This window comes from Manis javanica, chromosome 12 (assembly GCF_040802235.1).
Source record: "Manis javanica isolate MJ-LG chromosome 12, MJ_LKY, whole genome shotgun sequence".
In the NCBI taxonomy this organism is placed as follows: Eukaryota; Metazoa; Chordata; class Mammalia; order Pholidota; family Manidae; genus Manis; species Manis javanica.
Window position 1 is genome coordinate 73550748 of NC_133167.1, and position 18930 is coordinate 73569677.

Sequence of the window (18930 nt, forward strand, 5' to 3'; positions counted from 1 at the left end):
CCAACAGCATCCCACCTTTTCTCTGCGTCCTTGGCAACACTTATTATCTTTTCTTTTTGGTGATAGCACATGTGACAGGTGTGAGGTGATGACCTCACTGGGGTTTTGATTTGCAGTTTATTAGTGTTGTGGAGCACTTGTTAATCTACCTGTTTATTATTTTTTTGTCTTCTTAGGAAAATTCCTATTTATATCCTTTGCCCATTTTCCACTCTTTTTATTTCATTTTTGCTACTGAGGTGTATGAGTTCTTTATATATTTGGGATGTTAATGCCTGAGATACATGATTTGCACATATTTTCTTCCCTTCTGCAGGTTGGTTTCTCATTTTGTTGATTGTTTCTTTTACTGTGCAGTAGCTTTTTAGTTTGATGCAGTTCCACTTACTTACTTTTGCTTTTGTTGCTTGGGCTTTTGGTGTCATATCCAGGAAACCACTGTCAAGACCAATGTCAAGGAGCTTTTCCCCTATCTTTCCTTCTAGGGATTTTACTGTTTTAGGTCATATGTTTAAGTCTTAATTTGTTTGAGTTCAAATTAAGGTCCCATTTCATTCTTCTGCTTGCAGTTCTCCAGCTTTCCGAGCACCGTTTACTGAAGATACTCTTCCTTCTCTATTGAGTTTCCTGGCTCGCTTGTCAATGTTAGTGGACTGTATATGCAAGGTTTGTTTCGGTTTCTCAGTTCTGTTCCTTTGGTCTGTCTGTTTATTTTTATGCCAATACCATATTGTTTTGATCATTATAGCTTTGTAGAATAGTTTGAAATCAGGAAATGTGATGTCGCTGGCTTTGTTCTTCTTTCTTAGGATTGCTTTGTTTATTTGGGGTCTTTTGTGGCTCCATAAAAATTATGATTGGTTTTTCTATTTCTGCCTGTTGCTTTTCCCATAGACACAAAAAGGGGGAAGGGATTCCACTTAGGGAGCTATTTCCCAGCCCCTATAAAATATATACAAGACAAAACCCCAGTTCCATCAACACTCTGAAACCCTGGGATTTCAGTCACAGTGTCTCCAATTTAGCAACTTGTCCAACCCAACAAGGTCCTGAAATTTTATATGACGTGTTTCTGTACCTTGCTCCATTTTGTGCAGTATTATGTAGCCCCTGGCAGACATCACTTGGCAGGCACGGGCTCTCAGAACAGAGCAAAGTACCATATCACAGGAAGGCACAGTTCCACAGGAAACTCAGGAAGACATTGATGCATCACCGTCTGTCACAGGAAGGGTAAATAATAAATGACCATGTCAGCGGTGCTACTGTTTACTGTGCAGTGTGGACCCGGGCTCAGATGGCGAAGATGACATTCATGATTTCATAGGCCCCAGGGCTAAGAATTTAATTTTCTTTTCCATCAACTTTTGAACTGATATTGCTCCACTTTTCCCATGAGCACAGAGAGAATAACATAGATGCAAAAGAGAGAATTGGTTTGTTCCAGTGTCAGCTAGCTGACAGCCCCATTTTGCTTAACATAGACTTTGGTGAAATTCTGGATAGGGTCTGCACTGTACTAAACCAGTAACATAACAAGGTGCTAAGAGAGGGTAGAGGGGTTAACAAAAGCTTCCATTTGAGTAGATCTGTGAAGGCTTCACGGGGGAGGTGACATTGGGACTGGGCCTTGAAGGGAGAGCAGGGTTCCACTGGATAGAGAGCACTCTAAGAAGAAAGAGCAGCACGGAGGTGCATGGACATTTCTGAACTCCTAGAAGATAATAAAGTATCCTTCAGTCATTTTTATTCATAAAAACAGCTGACTTCAAAAATTAAAACACCTACTCCCATATAATAGTGGAAGTTCTGAAGCTCAGCATTACACTCTCTCCAACCTTCAGTGTGGGCACCTGGCTCCAGCTCAGAAGTGGGAGGGGGCCATGTGGCTGCCGTGGTCTCCACTCTGTCCTAGCTTATTCCTCCCCCACAGGGGAGCTACAGTTTCAGACCCCTCTGGGATGCAGGGGGGGTGACAGCGAGAGGCAATAAGGGATTCCTGCTTGACTGGTATTCCCAAGATGGGTCTGGCTGTTGATTACGCATGGATTACTGTGGTGCTTCCCAGAGGCTCTCCAGCACATCCCTCAAGTTCCCATGACCCCAGGGAACCATTTGGCAACTCCTTTCCAACCTTTGGGCATCCACAGATACAATACCAGCCTCCTTCTAATGAGTTCTGCTCCTCTTCAGGCCAACCCTATAAAGAAGCCCCCAAAGGCCCCATGCCAGGTCTCTCTCCTGATTGGTCCACACGTGTCCTCTGGAAACAACTGCACATCGATGACACTCACACAGTCCAGGAGTGCAGGCGGCCCTGCACAGCAGACACATCTCCCGGCTCTGCCACCAGAGCAGACATCAGGCCTTCTCAAGGCCTCTGTGAGAACGCCTATGCCCTGTCCGGCCCGCATCCTCTGGGCCTCCCTTCTGTGGGGAATACATTTCCAAGCTGTCCGATTGGCCAAGGAAGCCCCTGCAAGCTGGAGTTAGAAAAGAGCACCTTCTCATCCTTCCTCCTAACATGGCAAAAGCATGTCCTCCCACATCCTTCTGGCTTAAGAAAATGCCCATAAAACTGGTGGCTTCTGAATATATCTAGGGCACTTTATGACCAAAAGTCAGGATCAGGGCTATCTGAACTAAATAAATTCTTCCCTATTAGAGGAATTGGGCTTTTAGAAGCAGGATAATTGGTAGGTTCTGAAGTCACATAGCTCTAAATGCAAGGCGATTTTATTCTGTTATACTGAATTAGCATACTCTGAGAAATCAGCTTCCTATTTAATATCATCAGAGCCAAGTGGCCCATTATTTTATTTATACATCAATATCTTGGCTCACTTGACAGAATTCTGAGCAGACTTACTGATTGATCAGCAGGCTGGAAATCTGGCATATGAATTATGGAGACCTGCCAATGTACAGAGCAGGAAAAATTAGTAAGGATGTAACAATCTGATCATAACCATTTTTGAAGGGCAGAGTTCACCTGATTAATTAGAAAATTACAGTGGAAACCCAGAGCATTTCTGGGAATTGATGGTCATCTGGGAAAACTAAGAACCGGAGATTTTGTTCACCTCCGTAGTGCCCGGCTGTTAACCGCAGCTGCTCACTAAGCCACCCGGAACTCCATCTTGCTAATCTCGTTCTGGTGTTGGCATCACTTCCCCAAATGCCCTCCAGTCCTTCCACCGTCACCTCCACAACCACCACCACCTTGCCATTTGAAATTAACCTAGAATCCCTGGGAGAGAATGGTGGGATGATGCAATAGCTCTTAGTCTTGGGCATAGAGGGGAAATGGAAATGGTCCTCCGCTGTGATAAATCTATAAAGAATTAATTTCCTAATTCCAAGGGATCAGACATAACTATGACTATATTCACCTTTTCACGTGGAGAATAACTTCCACCTTAAATCAAAACATTATATTCATCTCAGTACTATCCGCACACCTTTTCTAATGAACCTTTAGAAACTATTGTCAAATACACTAAAATACACAAAACTAATATTTATTGATCACCATGGAACATACAGGGATGCTTCTTGCCCTTGATAAGTCTAAACATGTCGCTGCAGAAATAAAAGGTAAACACATAACGGAAATGAAATGAAAATAATCAGAGAAGTGAGACTGTGAAGCAGTCCTTGATAAAACTTTCCTTAATAAATTGCCAGCACCATTCAACCACAAAAAGGTAAAGGCGTTCAAAAAAGGTCTCAACGACTTTGGAAGGTTTTATAGAGAAGGAATTTAAGTTGGCTTACGAAGAGTGTTCGAATTTGGAGAGGCTCTATTTCTAGAGAAGAAATAGAGCAGTCCAACCAACTCAAAGCAGTGTGGACTGAACTACTAAACAGCAACTGATAGGGGACAGGGGAAAATTCATTCATCATATGCCTCTGAAGTGAAGCACTAACTTTCTCCTTGAGACAATGTCATGTTTAGTCTTGTGGCAAAAGGTGAGATCCTACCAAGGGCCTGGCTCAGTTTAGGTGGAAGAAGCTGAGATTCTCTGGAGGAAGGAAAGGACCCTTAAAGCTGGGCACAGCAAAAGGACACACCCCAGGGACGTGGTGGCCTAAGGGAGACTTGGGGAAGGACAAGAATACCAAGGAGATGGATTCACTTGCCAAGGGGAGTGCAGCATGAGCCCTACACATGCCCCTGGGGGACAGGCCAGAGCACCTTGCTGATTTTCTTAGAAGCTGCCTGGTACGCAGGGACGGTGTTTTCACACATCCTCAAGGTCTCCCTATTTTCCGAGTGAGGAGTCTTGGCTCGTCTTCGAGGACAAGATATGTTTTTGTGGGCAGATAACTTCCAAGGACTGCACCAGTTGTTCTCAAGCTGGTGCTTTCCTGTGCTGCTTTCAGACATGGGGAAGGTGCTTTCCCATTCTGCCTACAAACGTGTGAGAAGACAAAGGCCGTCCCCTACAGAAAATGGTGACAAGTGACACCTTGGATAGAGCGGATGGTGGGAGGAATTTGAAAGAGGATTGCAAAAACACTTTCCATCTTCAGGAGACTCTAAATTTAAAGCATTTAATTATATTTAATACTGTTCATTGATAAATAAAGCAGACACTAAAACCTGAGGCCTGCCCAAATACCCCTTCACTCATAATAAAAAAGAATAGACCAATATACTTCAGTATGACAGTCAGAACTGTTCTCCTAAGGGCAGAGCCAGAGCCCTGCTAATAAGAGAATTGTTTTTTGTCTTGTCACCATGCTCTCCATTATATCCCCAGGACCTACTTATTTTATAATTGGAAGTCGGTACCTTCTGACCCCTTTACTCATTTTTGCCCACATTCTTTTCTTTATATAGAATTAGACTGTGTGGCTTATAAAAACTTGCCTTCTAAATGGTTGATGACTTGATTGCCTAGCAGCTCCATTAACAGGAAAATTACACTAGAATTGAACCCCTGTTCACCTTCTCTGGACTTCAACCCATTCTCCTGCCTAAAAACTTGTTCAGAGGCAAACAACGGCATCTTTTCTGGTAAACTCACAGAGAAGACAGAGCCAGACAGGAACCAAGAAAGAAAATGTCCTCTTGTAGGACGGGTGTTATTTTCCTGGGGGAAGAAGGGGGTTGTCCAAATAAGAATCTTGAAGAAGGAGGTACATAACGCTCAGGGCTGAAGAGGCAGAAGCGGGGAGCCCTACGCTCTGTATTGCTCTGTAGCATGGCCAAGCCCAGCCCTTGAGCAGTTAAAGGGAAGAGCATCAGCAACATTGAAAGATATTTGACAGGTCATCAAAGTTTTCCCTATGTTATGTCTGACTTTGGCTCTAGCTAGCAGGCTCTAATCAAGCACAAACAAGCTGGTGGTGACAAGGACACAAAGCCTGACCCCATAAGCAACTGGAGAAAATGCAGCGTGGGTCAGTGTTCAGAGCAGACACCACAGTGTGCACCTCACTTACGTGCTGAGCAGAGATACTGGTCGCTTCCTAAACAGGGTAGTCAGCGCAGTTAGTGTAAGAGGTGTGGCCTCCACTGACTTGCTGCTACAGTAAACGTGGAAAACAAATAGCTCAGCCCAGTCGTGTGGGCCATTCCACTGCCTTGGGCTCCTCAGGCTGTGATGGCTCCCTTGATGCTTTTCACAGTCAATTGGAAATTAAACTGGCAAAAGGAAAGATAGGTGATCATCTTCCCCGTTCCTGGAACAGAAAGATTAAAACAGAGACTCACAGCATCTCTGAATCTCCAAGTCTAACACAGGAAATTACAGGCAAATTCCCCTATAAGATTAAGCTAAAAAGGGAAATCACTAGACTCAAAGGTCTGAAAGGAGTGGACCAACCTGGGGAATGGAAGTACATGCCCCTGTACAAAATGACCTTCCTGCAAGAAACATACAGTAATCTTCAAACCCCCACTACCATATTATCACAATTCAGAAGGATTTTGCATCTAAGAAATGAGGGGAATCCAAGATCAGGGAAGTCAGTTTGAGATATAAAGGAAACTGCAGGCCACATGAAATGTAATGGAAATACTAAACTGTGAGTTAGATAACATAGGGGAAATGTAGAAAATTGGAAGTCCAGCTTGAGAAATTTTCCCAGAACTCAAGAGGAAAAAGCGTGGCAACAAATGAAAAGCAGAAATGCATCACAGCCCAACAGTCCCCCCGGGCCCGGGTGTGAACCTCCACTCTGCTGCCTACGAAACAGACAACCTAGGGAATTATGCAGCCTTTCTAAGCCTAATTTTCCTCATCTATGAAGATCAATAGTAACAGTATCTGAGTCATAAGGTGGTTGTAAGATACAATGTATATAATGAATGTGGCACAGGGCCTGGCCCTTTGAAAACACCTAATAGATGTTGCTGATGGTGTACCTGCTGATGAAAATGATGATGCTAATGACAGTAACACATGCAGAAACCTAAAGACACTTGTGATGAGGACTGCAGAATGAGAGGATGAAGCAGATGATGCAGGGCTATGTCAGAGAAGGGGTGATGACTACAAGTAACAGCAAGCCCACTACGGTAGTGTAAGCAATAAGGAAACTCATTGACTCGCAAGAAGAGTCCTAAGGTAGGGCAGCCTTGCAGTCCTACCAGCAAGATTCAGATTTTTTCAGCTCCCTATTCTCCAGGCTCAGAGTGTCAGCTGTTCCCTCAAGTCGGCCAGATGGCTTCAGTAGCTCTAGGCTTCACATTCCTGCATGCCAACATTTACACCAAAAATTTACACCTTCTTCCTTGTGATCCTCTTTGTGAAGCAAAGACACCTGGTCCAGGAGCACTGCCAGCCCATCGTCATCCCTCACTATCTCACTGAACTGAGAACTGAGAACTGAGCCCTGTGCCCACCCCTAAGCAAGGGGAAAGGCCGCCCTGATCTACACTGCGGTCTGTATGTACAGCGGTTAGCCTGACACAGGAAATGCAAGGAAACAGACTTGTGACAAGCGGTAGTCTCTGCCAAGCGGGCCTGTGTCCATCAGCAATGCGTTCAGCTGCCAAGGAACAAGAAACAGCCCTTCAATGTCACAGTCCTTGCGTGTCTTACGTAATCAGAGGTCCCAAGCTAGAGCAACGCCTCAGTGACGCCACCAGGGTCCACCTTCTTTCGACCTGTCTTCTCTGCCACTCTTAGCAAGTTGAAGTGCATCGTATGCTTGTCTTTTTCTGTACCGTCAGACATCAAATCCACATTTCAGTGCGGAAACTTACTGAAAAGGAAGGGGAAAGGGCAGAGAGGCAAATGGACTTTCTCCTGGTTAAGTCTTTGCCTTTCTGTTCTGAAAAGGGCCCTGTCTCCAGGAACGCGTGCTTTGTCTCCCTGTGAGAACTCTACCACCTGCTTAACTGATGAGCAGGGGGACTGGAGAACTGAGCGCGTTTAGCTGGATGCTTTCCACCCTCGACAAAACCTGAGTTCCATTTCTAAAGGAAAATGGAAGCAATGGGTGTTAGGTAGCCTCCTAGCAGTGTCGACTAAAGTCAAAAATTAGAAATAAAAAATGAGACAAACACTCTAAATCCCTTGAAAACTTAAAATTCGTCTCCTTTGTAATCCTTGGATGTAAGAGGAAGAACTCTAATGCAATCTGTACCAATAATAATAATATGACCTAGAGAGCAAAATAACCCCAAAGGATACAGAGTAAGATATGGGGCTTTATTTTTTACTACTACATTTTTCAAAAACGATGATAAAGAAATTAATTGAAGAAACTAGAAAAAAGAGCACAACATTAACCAAATGAAAGCAGGAGATGGGAATTAGAGGTGATAAAATCAGAACTCAATTAATTATAAAATTAAGAAGAAATACAATTGGTTAATACTAGTAGAAGATACAAACCATAGGCAAATCTAACCAAGAAGAAAAGGGAGGAAATGAAAATATAAGGAATCAGAAGTGGAATATAATCACAGATATAGAGGGAAATTTCTCAATTATAAGACATGTACAATTTTCTAACAATAGATGTGATCATTTTGATTGAACTAATAATTTCTATGCAGATATAAATTATTTGCAATTGATTCAAGAATAAGTTAAGCTATTTTTTGAAAACAACAAAAATGGTAGAAAATATACATAAAGAGAAACATAGCAACTTTTTAATGGATATATCAAATATATTTCATAGCAACATACTGAAACCTTCCAGAAGAAGGAAGGGAAGAAAGAAATAATTGTACTTATTATGAACACTATATAAAATGAAAGCTAAATATATTAAATTTGGCTCCTCTTTAAATAAATAATTCATTGTTATGAGGAAAATAAGAATTCTTGAATATTAGAAAAAGCTATGTATAGAATTCACCATATTTACAAACCAAATACAAAAAAGAAACTATATAAACCATTTGGACAGGTGTCAATAAAAGCATTCAACAAACACTATCCATTCTGGAAAAAAATTAAAAGCTTATGAATAGAAGGAAATGTCTTTGATATAGTAAAATAATTTATCACTATTAAATATAATTCATGATAAAACAAAATTATTGCCAGAAACAAACATACTTGATTTCACCACAATTTTTCAACACAGTTCTCAAGGCTCTTAAAATGCAATTAGAAAAGAAGACTTGAGAAATATTCATAGTTCACAGTAAGATAAATTATTACCAATTTCAGCACTTTAAAAGCTAGTCTATCTGGAAAATCAAGAGAACAAATGAAAAATCGGTAAAACTAACAGCTCTTATTCAAAAAATATCAGTCCTAACAACCAGATGAAAACGTAATAGAAAAAGATGCTATTCATAATAACATGAATGGGAATGACAAAAAATGCCCAGGAATAAACTTAGGATATATGATATAAATATAAGACCTAGACATAGAAAACTGCAATGCTTTACTGTAAGGCATAAACGAAGCTTGAGAAAACCAAGAAATAAGTTGTGTTCCCTACAGGAAATCTTAGAAAATGTTATATGAGTTTTCACCCAAATTAATCTATAAAATTAATAGTCACAAGTATCCAAAGTAATTTTTTGGAACTTACAAAACAATTCTAAATGTATTTAGAGGAATGAATTTTGAATGGCCAGGAAATTTTTTTGAATGATGAGAAAGGATTTGATGTAACAGATACTAATCTGTATTATATAGTTGCAATATTCAAAATAGCAAAAACTGGCATAGGAACTGATAGGCTAGTGGCATGTAGTAGAAAGTCCAAAATAGATCCTATTGTATAAGAATTTAGTAGGTAATACCAGAATTTAGTAGGTAATACCATGAAAGCATTCATGGATCAAAAATGAGTCACAGGGTAAACTGCTAGTCATTGGAAAACTAGAGTCACTCTTACTCCAAAGTCATTTCTAAATGGAAATCATTCTAAATGGAGCTTAATAAATGTTTCTAACACATACATTTTTGTTTGTGAAAAACTATCGTGAGCACAATTAAAAGGTAAATGACAAACTGGGGGAAAATTAAAAAATAACTGCAATAGCAAAAAAGTTAAATCTGTAACCCATAAAAAAGTTTGTTTTTTTAAAAAGGTCCGATTTTTAGTGTTTAAAAAAATACAAAATATCGATGAACTCATGAAATGTTTGATCTTTATTAATTATTAGCTATTCAAATTATACAAAGTAATGAGAGAACTTTTTGCCTATCAAGTTGGTAAAAACACAAAATAATAATAATACCCAGAGCTGGTAAGGGTGAGGAAATTACCACTTTCTGAAGTACACTGGGAAGCCTTAGAAGTGGAAGTTTTTTTTTTATGATTTATTTACATTTATTAAAATTTAGTAACTTTTGTGAAAGATGTAAGCTAGATTGTTTTGCATGTGGATGTCCAATTTGGACATTTGCTAAAAAGACTATTTTTTCCCCATTGAATTTTCTTAGCTCTTTTGTCAAAATCAGCTGCCTATAATTATATGGTTCTATCTCTGGGCTCTCTATAATCTGTCCCATTGATCTATTAGCCTATTCCTTTCCCAATATTACACTGTGTTGATTACTATATAGTAACACTTGAAGTCAGGTAATGTCAGTCTGCTGGTGCTGCTCTTCTTGTTCAGCATTGTTAGCTCTTCTGGGTCTTTTGCGCTTCCATATACATTTTATTTTATTTTATTTTATTTTATTTTATTTTTTTATTTTTATTTATTTTTATTTTTTGAGAGGGCATCTCTCATATTTATTAATAAATGGTTGTTAACAACAATAAACTTCTGTATAGGGGAGTCAATGCTCAATGCACAATCATTAATCCACCCCAAGCCTAATTCTCATCAGTCTCCAATCTTCTGAAGCATAACGAACAAGTTCTTACATGGTGAACAAATTCTTACATAGTGAATAAGTTTTTACATGGTGAACAGTACAAGGGCATTCATCACAGAAACTTCGGTTTTGATCACGCATTATGAACTATAAACAATCAGGTCAAATGTGAATATTTGTTTGATTTTTATACTTGATTTATATGTGAATCCCACATTTCTCCCTTAATATTATTATTATTATTTTTTTAAATAAAATGCTGAAGTGGTAGGTAGATGCAAGATAAAGGTAGAAAACATAGTTTAGTGCTGTAAGAAGGCAAATGTAGATGATCAGGTGTGTGCCTGTAGACTAAGTGTTAATCCAATCTAGACAAGGGCAATAAAATATCCACGGATGCAGAAGATTTCTCTCAAAACGGGGGGGGGGGGTAAGGTTCTAAGCCTCACCTCTGTTGATCCCCAATTTCTCACCTGATGGCCCCCCTGCGACTGTGCCTATCTTAGGTTGTTCCTCCCTTGAGGAATCTTACCCGTCTCTGGCTAACCAGTCATCTTCCAGGCCCATATAGGGAAATGTAAAGTTGGTAAGTGAGAGAGAAGCAATATTGTTTGAAAAGGTTAGCTTTCTACTTCTTTCTAGATTTATGCCCTGTGGCTTCTATGCCCAGCATTTGTCTTGAGGTATCTTTACCACTTGGAAGAATTATGATACTCGGTAAATTTGATATGAGGCATGAATTCTACTTAAGGGTAGTAATTACGAAGGAAGAAGAAAAGCTATAGAAGTAGCAGACGGAAGAAAACATGGGAAGACTGATTATTTCTTTGACATATCTTCTTGTAGAGTAACTTAAGCATGTATAGGTTTTAAACTACTAATTAAATTGTGCACACACATTAACATAATAGGAATACAGTTACATAACCAAAGCAGACCTATAATTACCAGCCATCTCCAGTGAAACCAAGAAAACCAGTTAGGCATCCTAGGCATTTGTGAAAATTTATCTATGATATGATGGATATTGTCCAACTGAACTTGAACAGTCTGAGAGAAATCAGAGAAGTTAAAACAACCCATTCCTGGGAACTGTTCACATCCCATATGTTATTTTAACAGTAGATAGTCTGTAGTTGTAAGATTTTGGAGCGCTACAACTTGCACTTCTCCTAATTCTTGGTTGAGTTCCAACAGTATAGATCCAGTCAAATTTGTTGTTTGACTGTATGCACAGGCCAGCTTAGATATCTCCTTCTTCATTCCCATGGCAAGTCCTGGAACCCGTGGGATGAATGCAGCTACAACTGTAGCAGCGCCTGGATCTTTGTTGAGGTTTTTTGATGATCATCTTCTGGTGTGACTCTTCCAGAGAGTGCTGATGTTGGAAGTTCTTCTTCATATCGTATCTTAGTTCATTTTCTGGGTAGCCAAATTAGGCTTTGATCCTCTGTATAAACACAAACAGACCCTTTGCCCACACTTTGATATGCCCTTTATACCACTGTGTAGAACACATTGGAACTGCCCTTTCACCAGGCGCTGGGCTCTCGCATGTGTGGATGTAGTCTGGCTGTTGGCCTGTGTCTTCTGGTCTCTCTTTTAGGATTAGTTGTATTTTCAAAAATATATATGTTTTTGGGAGGAGATTCCCACTGTCCTACTCACGCCGCCATCTTGGCTCCACCTCTAGAAGTGGAAGTTTTGACCCTGCAAGTTTATATCCAGGAATTTATACCAAGAGGATTTTCATCTTTTAAGAGTATTGGAAAGGATGCCCACTGAAGCATAATTTATAATAGCAAAAAGTAGCAGAATTATTCTAACTATGCAAAAGTAAGAGATGAGCTACCATACCATAAAGTGCTATGTACCCATAAAAAATGATGTGGACATGACAAAATGTCACACCACATTTCAAGAAAACAAATTGAAACTATGGTTAATTCTGTGTATAAGAACTTATTTTTCTAATTGGATTTCTATTTTTCTGATGAACATACACTGTATTTGCAAGTTTAATATAAGTAAAGTTGGCACCAAGTTGCAAAATGCCTTGCATTCCAAGCTGAGGTTTTTAGAGCCCTTAAAAATGCAGACAGGTGAGGATTAAAGATGGTGGTATGAGAGGTGAGACAGAGGCCTCCTCCTAAAACTACATATTGTACGAAAATATAATTAATAAAACTAATCGTGAAAAAACAACAGGAAAGAGGACTGTGCCAGACTGCATACACTTGGAGAAAAGAGCAGACTTCACAGAACAGGGTAACGTACCAAAGCTGTCACCCAGCGGGACCCAAGTTCTTCCCCCACCCCAGCTCTCTGATGGAAGGAAGAGAAATGGAGCAGGGAGGGAGTGGAGGTCTGGGCTGAATGCCTAACTCCAGAGACCTGCTCTGGGAGCACAAACCCACATTTCATGGTGCTTGCATGATACTCTAGTGATTAGGGGATTGGAAAGCTAAGACAGGCAGAATTCCTGGAGGGACTGAGATTCCAGCCGCTTGTGGAAAGCAGAGATCCACATCCAGCTGCTCTGGGACAAAAGAAAGGCAGGCAGTCTGAGAGACTTCCTAACAAGGAAACCCTTAGCAAGAGGGCTGCTAAATGGGCAAGGATTGGACAGAGTCTACTGCTCAGGAGAAAGGACAGGTAGACGAAATTGTCCGGCTGCACTTGGCCCAGTAGGTTGGGAGCTTTCACAATCTTCAGGTGCTCCAGCTCCCTGGCTGGCTACACAGCTCCAAGGATCCCCTCGGTGATATGCAGCCTACTATGCCTTTCTCACGGCCAGAGCCACCAGGCTTGCAAACTGGCAAACCCTACCCTGTCATTAGGCCAGCCAGAGGGGAATATTTGTCTACAGCAACTACAAACGCAAAGCATAGAGGCTTATACCTGTGTGCTCAGCCCACTGGTTCAGGCAGTGGAGACAGGCATAACGGCCGGGAAGCAGGAAACAGCTCTTTCCTCCCCCCAGGCACCAATACCACTCCCTTGCGACCCCCAACATTGCTTCAGGGGCTGAGTAGCTCCAGAGAGTAGAGCTTCTGGACACTAGAGGGCGCCATATACAAATATGAAATGCCAAAGGAACCTGGTTCAGAATAAAATTAATATAACTCCTGAGAAAGATGACATGGACCTCATGAATCTTCCTGAAAGGGACTTCAAAATAAAAATCATTAACATGCTCTTGGAGGTACGGAAAGATATTCAAGAACTCAGGAATGAATTCCGGTCAGAGATCCAATTGTTGAAGAGCACAATGGAGGGTATTAAAAGCAGATTAGATACTAGATAAGTTAAATAGAAACTAGAGAAGAGGAATACAAATAAGCTGAGGCACACAGAGATAAAAGGATCTCTAAGAATGAAAGAATATTGAGAGAACTGTGAACAATCCAACGGAACAATATTCACATTATAAGGATACCAGAAGAAGAAGAAGAAGAGAGAGAGAAAGGGATAGAAAGTGTCTTTGAGGAGGTAATTGCTGAAAACTTCGCCAATCTGGGGAAGAAGATAGTCTCTCAGACCATGGAGATGCACAGATCGCCCAACACAAGACCCAAGAAAGACAACACCAAGACATATAATAATTAAAATGGCAAAGACCAAGGCTAATGATAGAATATTAAAAGCAGCCAGAGAGAGAAATAAGATCACATACAAAGGAAAGCCCATCAGGCTATCATCAGACTTCTCAACAGAAACCTTACAGGCCAGAAGGGAGTGGCATGATGTATTTAATGTAATGAAGCAGAAGGGCCTCCAACCAAGATTACTTTATCCAGCAAGATTATCATTTAAATTTGAAGGAGGGATTAAACAATTCCCAGATAAGCAAAAGCTGAGAGAATTCACCTCCACAAACCATGTCTACTGTATATTCTGGAGGGACTGCTATAGATGGAATGTTCCTAAGGTTCAATAGCTGTCACCAGAGGAAATAAAACCATAGTAAAGAAAGTAGGACAGCTAATTACTAAGTAAATGCAAAATTAAATTAACTATTCCCAAAGTCAATCAAGGGATAGACAGAGTACAGAATATGATACCTAATATACAAAGAATGGAGGAGGAAGAAAAAGGAGGAGAAAAAGAAAAGAACCTTTAGATTGTGTTTGTAATAGCATACTAAGTGAGTTAAGTTAGACTCTTAGTGAGGAAGTTAACCTTGAACCTTTGGTAACCATGAATCCAAAGCCTCCCATGGCAATAAGTACATACCTATCGATAATCACCCTAAATGTAAATGGACTGAATGAACCAATCAAAAGACATAGAATCACTGAATGGATAAAAAAAACTAGACCCATCTATATGCTGCCTACAAGAGACTCACTTTAAACCCAAAGACACACACAGACTAAAAGTGAAGGGATGGAAAAAGATATTTCATGCAACTAATAGAAAAAAGCAGGAGTTGCAGTACTTGTATCAGACAAAACAGACTTCAAAGCAAAAAAGTCACAAGAGACAAAGAAAGACATTGCATAATGATAAAGGGGTCAATCCAACAAGAAGATATAACCATTATAAATATCTATGCACCCAACACAGGAGCACGTACATATGTGAAACAAATACTAACTGAATTAAAAGGGGAAATAGAGTGCAATGCATTCATTCTAGGAGACTTCAACACTCCACTCACTCTGAAGGACAGATCAACCAGACAGAAAATAAGTAAGGACACAGAGGCACTGAACAACACTTTAGAACAGATGGACCTAACAGACATCTACAGAACTCTATACCCAAAAGCAGCAGAATGCACATTCTTTTCAAGTGCACATGGAACATTTTTCAAGAATAGATCATATACTAGGCCACAAAAAGAGCCTCAGTAAATTAAAAAAGATTGAAATTGTACCAGCCAGTTTCTCAGACCACAAAGGTATGAAACTAGAAATAAATTATGCAAAGAAAATGAAAAATCCCACAAACACATGGAGGCTTCACAACATGCTCCTAAATAACCAATGGATCAATGACCAAATAAAAACAGAGATCAAGCAATATATGGAGACAAATGACAACAATAATTCAACACCACAAAATCTGTGGGACACAGCCAAGGCTTTGCTAAGAGGAAAGTATAATGTAATACAGGCCTACCTCAGGAATGAAGAACAATCCCATGTAAGTAGTCTAAACTCACCATTAATGAAACTAGAAAAAGAAGAATAAATGAGGCTCAAAGTCAGTAGAAGAAGGGACATAATAAAGTTTAGAGCAGAAATAAATAAAATTGAGAGAAATAAAACAATAGAAAGAATCAATGAAAGCAAAAACTGGTTCTTTGAGAAAATAAACAAAATAGATAAGCCCCTAGCCAGAGTCTACACACATAAACAGAATCAGAAATGAGAAAGGAAAAATCACTATGGACACCACAGAAATACAAAGAATTATTAGAGAATACTATGAAAAATTATATGCTAACAAACTGGATAACCTAGAAGAAATGGAAAACTTTCTAGAAAAATACAACCTTCCAAGGCTGATCAAGGTAGAAACAGAAAATCTGAACAGACCAATTACAAGCAACAAAATTGAAGTGGTAATCATAAAACTACCTAAGAACAAAACCCCTATGCCAAATGGCTTACCCACTGAATTTTATCAAACATTTAGTGAAAACCTAATAACCATCCTCCTTAAAGTTTTTCAAAGAGTAGAAGAAGAGGGAATAATTCTAAACTCATTCTATGAAGCCAGCATCATTCTAATACCAAAATCAGGCAAAGACACCACAAGAAAAGAGAATTACACACCAATATCCCTTATCCCTGATGAACATAGATGCAAAAATACTCAACAAAATATTAGCCAACCAAATTCAAAAATACATCAAAAAGATCATCCATTATGATCAAATAGGATTTATTTCAGGAATGCAAGGATGGTACAACATTCAAAAATCCATCAACATCATCCACCACATCAACAAAAAGGACAAAAACCACATGATCATATCCAATAAACCCAAAAAAGCATTTGACAAAATTCAACATCAATTTATGATAAAAACTCTCAACAAAATGGGTATAGAGGGCAAGTATCTCAACATAATAAAGGCAATCTATGACAAACCCACAGCCAACATTATACTTAACAGTGACAAGCTGAAAGCTTTTCCTTTAAGATCAGGAACAAGACAAGGATGCCCACTGTCCCCACTTCTATTCAACATAGTAGTGGAGGTCCTAGCCATGGCAATCAGACAACACAAAGAAATAAAAGGCATCCAGATTGGCAAGGAAGGAGCTAAACTGTCCCTGTTCACAGATGACATGATATTGTACTTAAAAAACCCTAAAGAATCCACTCCAAAACTACTAGATCTTATATCTGAATTCAGCAAAGTTGCAGGATACAAAATTAACACACAGAAATCTGTGGCATTCCTATACACTAACAATGAACTAACTAACTAGCAGAGAGAGAAATCAGGAAAACAATTCCATTCACATTTGCATCAAAAAGAATAAAATACCTAGGAATAAACCTAACCAAGGAAGTGAAAGACCTATACCCTGAAAACTACAAGACACTCATGAGAGAAATTAAAGACGATACCAAGAAATGGAAACACATCCTGTGCTCATGGGTAGGAAGAATTAATATTGTCAAAATCGCCATCCTGCCTAAAGCAATTGTCAGATTCAATGCAATTCCTATCAAAATACCAACAGCATTCTTTAACAAACTAGAGAAAATCATTCTAAAATTCATATGGAACCACAAAAGACCTCGAATAGCTAAAGCAATTCTGAGAAGGAAGAATAAAGCAGGGGGGATTATGCTCCGCAACTTCAAGCTCTACTACAAAGCCACAGTAATCAAGACAATTTGGTATGGCACAAGAACAGACCCATAGACCAGTGGAACAGACTAGAGAGCCTTGATATAAACCCAACCATATATGGTCAATAAATATACACGATAAAGGAGCCATGGACATACAAAGGGGAAATGACAGCCTCTTCAACAGCTGGTGTTGGCAAAACTGGACAGCTACATGCAAGAGAATGAAACTGGATTATTGTTTAACCCCAGACACAAAAGTAAACTCAAATGGATCAAAGACTTGAATGTAAGTCATGAACCCATAAAACTCTTAGAAGACAACATAGGCAAAAATCTCCTGAATATAAGCATGAGCAACGTCTTTCTGAAAGCATCTCCTCGAGTAAGGGAAACAAAAGCAAAAATGAACTCATGGGAGCACATCAAACTAAAAAGTTTCTGTACAACAAAGGACACCAACAAAACAAAAAGGCATCCTACAGTATGGGAGAATATATTTGTAAATGACATATGCCACAAGGGGTTAACTTCCAAAATATATAAAGAACTTATATTCTTCAACACCCAAAAAGCAAATAACCTGATTAACAAATGGGCTGAGGATTTGAAGAGACAGTTCTCCAAAGAAAAAATTCAGATGGCCAACAGACACATGAAAAGATGCTCCACATCACTAATCATCAGGGAGATGCAAATTAAAGCCAAAATGAGGTATCACCTCACATGAGTAAGGATGGCCAACATCGAAAAGACTAAGAACAACAAATGCTGGCGAGGATGCGGAGAGAGGGGAGCCCTCCTACACTGCTGGTGGGAATGTAAGCTAGTTCAACCATTGTGGAAAGCAATATGGAGGTTCCTCAGAAAACTAAAAATAGAAATACCATTTGATCTGGGAATCCTACTCCTTGGAATATAATCAAAGAATACAACTTCTCAGATTCAAAAAGACATATGCACCCCTATGTTTATCGCACCACTTTTTACAATAGCCAAGATATGGAAACAACTTAAGTGTCCACCAGTAGATGAATGGATAAAGAAGATGTGATACATCTATACAATGGAATATTATTCAGCCATAAGAAAGAAACAAATCCTACCATTTGCAACAACATGGATGGAGCTGAAGGATATTATGCTCAGTGAAATAAGCCAGGTGGAGAAAGACAAGTGCCAAATGATTTCCCTCATTTGTGGAGTATAACAATGAAGCAAAACTGAAGGAATAAAATGGCAGCAGACTCAGAGACTCCATGAATGAACTAGTGATTACCAAAGGGGAGGGGTGTGGGAGGGCGGGTGGGAAGGGAGGGAGAAAGGGATTGAGGGGTATTATGTTTAGTACACATGGTATGGGGGGTTACGGGGAGAACAGTGTAGCACAGAGAAGGCAAATAGTGGATCTGTGGCATCTTGCTGCACTGATGGACACTGACTGCATTGGGGTTTGGGTGGGGACTTGATAATAGGGGTAAATGTAGTAACCACATTGTTTTTTCATGTGAAACCTTCATTAGAGTATATATCAATAATACCTTAATAAAAAAAAATTTTTAATAAAATTAAAAATGCAGACAGGGCATCTCCAAACATTCAGGAGCTTAAACCTAGCTGGATTCTCCTTCTCCTTCCCATTGCTAAGGATGAGCCAAGCATCTCCCCGTGGATGTCTAAATAGGGAAGAAATGAGCCCAGGCTGGAATTCCCACTCCAGAGAATCTCAGGACCCCAAAGAGTGTATGAATGGAAAACATTGCTCCACAAAAGCCTGTTTAAGTTGTCAGTTTTTTCAGGATGAATTTGAACAATGAGAAACTTGTCTGCTTAGGCTGCCATAACAAAATACCAA

At 39.7% G+C, this 18930-nt stretch overlaps 2 long non-coding RNA genes across 2 annotated transcripts in view; one reads left to right on the top strand and one right to left on the bottom strand.

Annotated features, from left to right (window-relative positions):
* The window catches only part of LOC140845114 (uncharacterized), a 36455-nt gene that overhangs the window by 8539 nt on the left and 8986 nt on the right, over positions 1-18930 (top strand). Inside the window, exon 3 of the long non-coding RNA XR_012123822.1 lies at positions 570-666. This is a non-coding gene — a long non-coding RNA (uncharacterized lncRNA). The remainder of the gene's footprint in view (positions 1-569; positions 667-18930) is intronic.
* On the bottom strand, positions 2402-6969 carry LOC140844833 (uncharacterized). Its single transcript, XR_012123330.1, has 3 exons — positions 6946-6969; positions 2870-2914; positions 2402-2483 (listed from the first exon to the last, which is right to left on the bottom strand). It is a non-coding gene; the product is annotated as an uncharacterized lncRNA (long non-coding RNA).